General features: G+C 33.1%; 1 pseudogene; it reads left to right on the plus strand.

Moving 5' to 3' along the window:
* Positions 1-894: 894 nt before the first annotated feature.
* LOC149185450 (protein RRC1-like) lies at positions 895-5,291 on the plus strand (annotated as a pseudogene).
* Positions 5,292-9,781: the final 4,490 nt, after the last annotated feature.

Raw genomic sequence — 9,781 nt, forward strand, 5'->3', positions numbered from 1 at the left:
AAACCAATTAATGACCAAAGAAATATGACTAATTTTTTGTCGTGTTATAAGATACTATAAATTAGCTACTAATAGTCATATATATGCAAAATTTAGTTGTCATTTATAATCACAAATTAATCATTTGCAGTAGTCATTTATATTTTTTTGGTAGTTTCATATTCATTATATAAATGACTAATTTAGTAGTTTATATTCATTTCATTTATTTCATTAATAATAATTATAAATGACCAATTTAGTCATATATTCATTTTATTTGTGTTCATCATTAATCAATATAAACTACTAATTTAATAGTTTCAGATTGATATTATGTGTTCACTATTAATCAACATAAATTAATTAGTATGATTTTGTGACTAAATTAAAAAAAAGTCATACAATGTGCATTGGTTCATCTAATATAAAAATGCAAAGTTACATATTTTAATTAAACTACTAAACAATATCAAGTGCAACTATAAATAATTTCAACCACATAAATGATATTATATGAAATGTCAAGTATTACAATATGAGTTTCCAACTTAACATTGATTGGACTACAATTTACACATGAAATGTTGTTTCAACACTACAAAACATTATCATTGTGTTGCCAAGTCATTGCAAGTGAATTCACCAACTCTGAAGACTTGAAAATTAGTCTCTATGTGTGTTTCTTATGTGGGATATTGGCTTTAAGGGTATCACTAGACCAATTCTCTTCTCTCTTTTTTTGCATTTGTCACTCCAATGTTAGTGTTCTCCTCTTTCTTCAAATTCTGCTGCTTACCATCAATACTGAGTTCTTTTTATGAAAACAAAAGAAGTACAATGCAAAGTGTAATACATGAAAGATTATGAACACTAGAATATAAACTAAAGTAGACTATAAAATATTTATATGACATGTACCTTGACATCAACAATGTTAAAGCTATTCTTCCCCTTAAAAGCAAGAAACTCGAACAAGTTTTCTTCAGTTGAGCGATAGTGGCCACTATGTGGCCAGATGACCTGTATAAACAAATAAACCTCACCATAGAAAATAAAACCTTTGTAACTTAGTATTCAAACTTCAAGGAAAGCTTAAGCACAATCATGCCAACTAAGTTACATGCTAAAAATCTCAAGATATAAATAACTTGTGAAAATAAATAATTTGAGGTGTGATGTCTAATCCTTGTCATTTTATTCACAACAACATTTTTTTCTCTAACGCATGAACTTGGTCAACTATATAAACAACATGTGCTCAAATAAAAACATGAAAGTAAACTTTTCTAATAGTCATGAAAATATTTCAACACAAAACAGTTAAAAGGATTTCAATCAATATCATGTAATACTAATTTCATCTTCAATATTTGGTTGTTGTTTAAATGGACACAATGCCAAGTATTTTCAATTTCATAGTTATAATACAAATCAAATGCAAAATAAATGTTCAAAATACAATAAAACAATAAAGAGAGGATATCATGGAATGGACATTGCAATTATAAAAAAATTGTTTACCTGTCCATTGATGTCTTATAAGGAATTCCTAAAACATTTTCTTGCCGAAAATAACCATTAGGTGAAAGAATTACAACATTAAAAACCATAGGAATACCTACTAGAAACGTTTCCAAAGTTGATGGCTCAAGTGCCTGAAGGATCTCCAACAACAAATGAATCATATCCAAGATGTGATCTGCATTGTCTCCCCATCCTTTTTCCAATCACATTTCATGTAACCTGCCCACACCAAAGTCAAGTAACAATCAAATGAAGGCATTGACATTTGTTTTTATCTTTTATATCTATAAAATTTGAATCTAATTTGTTTCGAGAACATATTAATTTGTATTTAAAGCCTTCCTGTCATGAGAAGGTATCAATCAAGTAGGACATCAGAAAAATCGACCTCAATGAGGTCCTCTAACAATTTCTACAATATCAATATCTGTCTTGCTGTGATATCTTGGATAGAAGAAAGAACATATATGAAAAAGAAAAAACCATATATTACTTATGTTCAAACTATGTATATGGTGTATTCTTAGGTAGCTTTTTAAGATGTCCCTCTGCCTTTACCAAATCAGATTGTAGCTTGGTTAAACTATATATACTTTCATTCATCATCAATTTCTACAAGATAAATGTCATGCATTATTCTTTCCCATTTCTCAACATGCTACATATGATAAATTGAAAGTCACATAAAATCAAGAACAAACCCTTTTCTAACCAAAACAAACAAACAAATAATGCCTCTAATAAAACTTCACACCTCATAAATTACTCTGCCACGTGCGTAGACTAAAGGTAGTATTATTTAAATCATCTTTAGGTCATATTTAACGAGATATTTGTATGTTTACCTGATGTCAATTTGGTGTTAAAAGCAATATATAAATCTAGGTTAATATGAGTGAAATTCAAGTATAATTTAGAAAAATAATGTCATTGCAAGGTATGAAGAGAGAAACATCTTCATAATTGGGATTCTCTATTTTAGTTTGATTTGGGTTGAGTTTGTATTTGAATATATATTTTTCTCTATAGAAGTGAAATACAAAGATGAGAATCGAAATAGCCCTATGAATTTTTAATCAATTCATATTATCTCTCTCTAAAATAGTCATGTCATCCATCTCTGCTATTTGATAGAGATTTATTGTGCATAAAATAATAATGAATTAACTATCAAACACAATGATGCAATATATTAACCAAGTAAAGAAAAACGGCATGGCTGTGGTATTTGTGTGCTTAAAGGAAATCCAATAATGACTGTGTGCTTTCTTTATCATGAAATAATATTGAAGACAAATGTCGGTTCAAAAATTGAACTCCATTATCAATAGGAGATGGTTGTGTTGGGTAAGGAAAGGATGATTTGAAGGGCTCAAGGTCTAGCTCCAATACATAGTTATCCTTGTCACTACAAAATACAAAGTTGTCATCATTTTCTTATCCACATAAAAATAAAAATGAGTTTGTATTTGTGCACTTGTGATAGTATATGAAAAAGAGAGAACTATTGGAAATCAAAGTGTGTCTTCCTATCATCCAACCTACACAGAAAACATATATATTCAGTTGTTGACTATAGTGGAAATCAAATGTAAAAACCATTCAACTTGATATTTTCACGGCATAGGCGTAATGAACTAGTAAAATAGAAGCATGCTAACTCAGAAACAAGAGATGATAAAAAATAATAATGGAACATTGTTTCTTGCCACATAATTGGCATGCCTAAAAATTCCACAAAATCCATCGAAAAAATGAGAACTTATGGTAAAAGAACATATCATTAGCGTTTTGTACCCTCTTTAACAACTGTAACTTGGGGAAGTAAAGGAGGCTAAATGTAGTAGGATTCCAATTGTGTGGGATATAAAAACAAAAATGTGGGAAAACACATATGCCAATTCACGAAATCGCACTCTAAATAATAGAACATGTTAAGGATAGTAATGATGAAAACAAACCATGTATGAAGATCAATCGCCTTCAACTTACACTGAGATTTAGATTCTCCACATTTTCTAATTTTATGAAAACAATAAAGTATATCTTGGGTCTACAACTAAAATACTACGGTTTGTCCTTTCTAGAAATTACTTGAAAACTTATATAGTCCAGAGGCTTTTCAGATCCAAATCTCAACATTGTACCTATAGCTTTGATTGCTTCAGTTTGGTATACATGTATTTTGTTGGCCTACATACAATCAATATTTAGGTGCTTTATGATTCCATAGGAACTAACCCATAATAAAGGTAGGCTAAAGCTTGACTTTTTAAAGCAATCCTCCCTCAAATATTTGTAACATGATTTGTTTCACGCTTGTGAAAAAAATATGCATCTTTCACTGCAAGCAATAAATCTTATAGACATATTTCCACAACAATCTTGTTTATCAATTCAGAATACATCTAAGTTCCCCCACTCGTGTGATTAAATTTGAACACGTGCATGAGCATGAGAAAGCCTCAACTACAACTTACGCTGCTAGAAGGACCAGGAGAGTGGATCAGGAACACGCCTTAATAGAGGGCCAAAGAGATGAATTTGAGGACATGCTTCGTGCTTTAACCTTGGAGAGAAATCAGATAAAAGAAGCAATGGGGTTTTCTCTAGACAATGCTGACGCAACTGGTGAGGTAGTTGAGGTACTTACAGAGTCTTTGACTCTAAAGGAGATGCCTATTCCAACTAAAGTTGCAAGGCTCATGTTAGTTTATGATATTCTTCACAATAGTAGTGCTCCTGTGAAAAATGCTTCTGCATATAGGACAAAGTTTGAAGCAGCATTGCCTGATATTATGGAAATATTTAATGACTTATACCAAAACATCATTGGTCGGATTACTGCAGAAGATTTGAGGGAGAGAGTGATGAAATCTCTCTAGGTTTGGTCAGACTGGTTTCTCTTTTCAGATGCTTATGTGAATGGACTGAGAGCTACCTTTCTTTGGTCTGGAAATTCAAGTGTCCCTCCTTTTCATTCAATATGTGGAGATGCCCCACCATTGAAGGACCTTGATAGTTTTGAAGCCAATATTATAGACATAACAGACGAATATGGTCCAAATCAAGATGTTTCTCTGGCAATTGGAGAGGGAGAAGCAACTCGAGAATTGTTTAGTATTCCTCTTGTGGAGCTTGAAAGACAGTGTAGGAAAAATGGTTTATCTATTCATTGTGGTAGGGAGGTAATGGTTTCCCGATTTCTTAGCTTAGAACAAGCAGAGAAGCATAATAACCAAGGTCAAGATGAGGATGTCAAGTATGGGTATAACTTTGCAATCGGAGGGAAGCATGCAAGAGAAACTAATGCTTACTTAAAATTTGAAGGGGGAAGGTGGAGCACAGGTGAAGAAATAAAATCCATACTTGATGATGATAAGGACTATATGTCCAGATCTAGGAAAAATGTTTAGGAATAAACATCTTTATGGTCACAGGATGAGGAACGTGAACCAGGGGATGCCTCTTGTAGTGGAACTTTACCAAAAAATGTTGGTGTGGTGGGGACCTCAAAGCCATCAATCCCACGGCCAGATCTAAAACATTTAACATGCAATTCTATGAAAACACATCATGTATTACAGGCTTCAATGTGGACTCGTGAGGATGGTGGAACTAATACAGAGGACAAGGGAGAGCTTAAGGGACTTGGTTTGAATTACTCTTCTTCTGGTAGTGATGACATATTTGGGGGTTCTGGGAAAGAAGATAAACAAGAAGTCACAATGGACAACATTACTTCTACTCTTAATGACAATGGAATGGATGAAGGTCGTAGGTGATTCTCCTTACCTCAAGGATGCTAATTTATTTTGTTCCTTTATATATATACCATCTGGTTTCATACTGTAAACGTGTAATATCAAGAAAAATCTACGTCAATTGGAGGTAACACTCATGGAGTATCCCGAGTCTCTTAAAGAATGTGGCACTAAGAATGCCGAAGAAATTGAAAGAAAAGTCTCTTCCCACATAAAGAGATTAGAAGTTGAATATGGGTTAATAGATTCTGTGACTAATAAAGACACTAGATCAGATTCTGGATACTACAGGCATTCGTCTCGCATGGCAGGTAATGCATGAAATTGTATATTTATTGGATTGCATTTGATTGAAGTGGGTTCCATATGAAGTCTTTGCTGCTTGGAAATTGCAACTCATTTAAGTCAGATTTATAACAAATTGTATCTACATGATTAATATATTTGTGGCTTACTTATTTTACTTTTTGATGGGAACCGTAGCAAGAGTCCTTCACACAGGTTAAGTAAAGAAAGGGAAAGAGAGGACAAGGAGAAGGGTTTTGATGGGGATGGGGAATGAGATCCTGATACTGTTTCTATTTGTCATGAAAGAGATGGTAATAGAGATAGGCTTCGTGATTTTTATGTTGGAAGGGGGAGAGGGAGGAGCAGTAGTAGAGAACATGAAAATCATGACAGGGATAGGGACAAAGACATGGATAGGGGCAAGGGAAAAGAGGGATATGGATCGTGATAGAGAAAGAGAGAGGGAAAGGAAAGGGATAGAGACAGGGAAAAAAGGAGCAGAAGAAGCTAGTCATTTATTTTAGTGTCTTCTAGTGCTAATATGTCCTCTCTACATTTTTATTCGAGTTGTGATATCTATACAAGTAGGTAGTTTTATTTCATTTTTAGGTTTAAAGAAATGTTTCTTTGCCTTGGAGGTTTTGGATTCAAGTTATATTTTATAACCTGCATGATTAATGCAAAATTCCATTATTGAAATTCAGTTTGATGCAAAGTTGTCCCATAAGCATACTAAGGCAGTTTCAAAGTATAGAAGGTGACTTCTAACAATGTTTCATTTCTCATGTAATAGAAATTGATTATGATGTGCATGACTTAGAACCTTATATATGAAAGTGTTGTTTGTTATATGTTCTCTCATTTTATAGGTGCCATTGATGAGTTGTCAAAAGCACCAAAATATGCACACTTATGATGGTGATTAGGTCCCCATGTTTCAATAACCAGCTGAGAGTTTATGCAGTGGAGCATAACTATTACCATATTATATGTATTTTCTCTTTTGAACTCAGAGATCATGGAAAATACATTGTCATTATCATGTGACTAAGTGACAAGTTTCATGGAATCTACTGAGGGCTCTTAATTTTAATTTCTCCATGATTGTAGGTGTCGTCGTTAGTGAAAGTATTTGATTACTAGCCTCTTTCTTCCATTTTTATGTTTTCCAATTTAAATTCTTTGAAGGTTGTAAATCATGTAGGAATTTTAGTCTCTTTTCAAACATTTTTTATTATAGATTTAACCAATGTAGATACTGATATACTATGCAAAAATGATATTAAACACAAATATAGGGGTGAGCATTTGAAAGATGAGAATGCTTGTAACAGTTTGATAGGCGAGCCTAACTGTTTTAGAATCAAGCCATGAAAATATAATACTACATGCAAGGATGATTGATTATAATAATCATTAATAAACACAACCCTTTTTTTACTAATGCTTTCATGAATCTCTCTATCCTACATTTATTTGTGTGTTGATCAGTTTCTCCTTTTTTTGTAATTATAAATAAATATTGAAAAAATGCTTGAAGGGTAATCTCGGAATATTTCCCTTATCCTCTCATAGGGGTGAATCTAAACATATGCTTACCATCATAAATTACTAGTAAACACCCCCAATTTTCAACCAATGTTTGCATGAATATAAGTCACCCATATGAAAATTATATAGAGAATCGTATTTGATATTAATGACCATATATATGATTTTGAATTTATTATTAAAGGATATCTTTTTATTTTACACTTGGGCCTTCTTTAATGTGTTAAAAAGCCTTGATGGGATGTGTAGACTTCAAAATTGATTTATAATACCTTCCAAAAAACTTTGATTGTAATTATCACACCATCTTGAAATAATTCTGTTTAGAGTCACCTGGACTAGTTGCAGAACATGGAATCAATCTTTAGTTTTACTTGAATGATGCATCACAACTTTGGATGGAAGAAACAATATTTTATATATCCCATGTAACCCTTAAAGCCATCCCATAATACTCAAAATTTTTGCATGGATGATATTTAAGGATCTGGTTTTACAAAAATTTTAGGCTATGCCTGAGTGGATTACAATTCCGATGTGTTAACAGAAGACGAGAGTCAAAATTCTAGATTTTAGAAGTCGAGGAAAGGCAGTGTTTATTTTTGGAAATGAAGGAATTGCCTAAGTCCCATGAGGAGTCACAACAATTACTTCATACTCGTCAAAGCGATGAAAGGGATGAGAATTTTGAAGACACAAAATTGGCTATTTCTGAAGAGGATGTTGATCTTCAACCACCTGCTATTATTCAATGAGGTTATGAAGCTTGGGCCAACCTCCTAAAGTAACTATGGGATATTAAATTCAGATAGAACTGTTGCTTACAATATAGGATTAACTGGAACATTGTCTACTGGTTCATCGTACAAGTCGAGGAGAATCTCCGCAACAACGCTTGTTCGTGATTAATACCACGTTTTCTAAAAAATTAAAAGCAAAAAAGAATCGATAAAATAGAAAAAGGGTTAGGAGATTCCAATGTCCATTCACAAATAGAAGGATTGGCAGCAGGGCTTACCGATTGGGATTGTTTGAGTGAAGACAAGGCTTCCATTTCCATTTCCCTTGATATCTGACCATTCAATACACATCTTTCATGTTTTGTATTTGCAGGCATGCAACAGGAAGATGGGTAAAACGTTGGACGACTTGCTTGGGAAAGGCTTCAAGTCTTCAAAATGGTATTATTTATTTGTTATGCCCAAACTAAACATTTTATTTTTAGGCTACCATTAATTTCAGGGTTAGTTGGAAACATAGACTGAATTATAAAAATCGGGGGTCTGGTTCTATGTTTTCCTCCTTATTGATATACTCTTAGCAGCTTCATAAATTCCTCTATGTACAAACACTTCAAACCCCTACACAAGAAAGATTCAAGGCCCAAAAATTAGTTTACAAACCTTAACATAGGAATCATATATGCCCAAATTTCAATCACGCTCACACACATTGTCGGGAAGTTGTCTCTTCATAAAAAGAAAGAAAAGGTTTAATGCCTCTAAACTTTACCCTTATTTACAAAATAGGTAGAGTTTGTAAAAACATCTCATATTCTCCAATTCAAAGTAGGATTCTGTCAGATTAGATACATGTGGATATTGGTGGCCACCTGCCTATTCCACTTGGACCCCCAACACTGTCTCTTTCATTTTTTTGGTTTCCTTAATTGTAGCACAATTTACTATTTTTGGCAGTTTTTCGGGTTGTGAACTTCTGGAGCTGTTTTGAGGCCCTAAACGACGTTTTTAGGGAAAATAGAGAGATTGAAAACATCACAAACTACTTCTCTAGTTAGCTTTCAACCTTCTCTTCGAGATCTTTGAAATGAGGTATTATGATAGCCAAACGGAGATTGTATGCCAAAGTTACAACCTCGGGAAGTTGATGTACCAATTTACCCAAACGGGGCCCACAATTTTGGCGCTTCATCTCCTAGGGTTAGGTTTTTAGATGTTTAGGGTTTTCCATTGTTTCTCAATAATAAATAGGCCTTTGAGCCTCACTGTAACATAGTTTAGAGGCATGTAGCCGCCACATCTCTTCTCAGAGATAAGCTACCATCGTCCGAGCTAGTCTTATTTCCATTATGTCTGTGAACATATTTGAGTATTTGATATTAATGAAATGAAGTGTTATTTCTATTGCATCTTTGTATTTATGGTTATATCTGTAATTTGTTGCATTCCTGTTTAAGTTCAGATCAGGATCTTTAAATATTCAGAAATAAAAATGCCAACAATTATCATATGATTATTCTTCAACATACCTTGAATTTGATAGGCTCAAAACATAAGTTTGCTTGCCAGGAAGCAAACGAGTCAGAACCTTGCATAATGCATACACAACAGAAAATGATTTGCTTAAAATGGTAATATGATATATGCAAAAAATTATTCTACTTCTTTGAAAGTGAAAAGAGCATAGAGGAAACAAAAGATCCATTTATATGGAGTTTACACATGCTTTGGAGTACAATCAATGAGAATATAAAATCTTATGATGTCTTTAGTCATGAAAAGTAAACTCGGTATCATAATTTTTGGCCGACACATTTTTTGAGTGAACAATTCCCTCATCATCATCAACAAGAAACAACTAAAATCTCATATACACTTTAAACCAAAAACTCTTGACAAGAATGCAAGAGAAACTGAAATATTGAATTACTT

Source organism: Pinus tabuliformis, chromosome 3_2, assembly GCF_031772625.1.
Source record: "Pinus tabuliformis cultivar Carrire ecotype Pingquan chromosome 3_2, CPIR1, whole genome shotgun sequence".
NCBI classification, from domain to species: Eukaryota; Viridiplantae; Streptophyta; class Pinopsida; order Pinales; family Pinaceae; genus Pinus; species Pinus tabuliformis.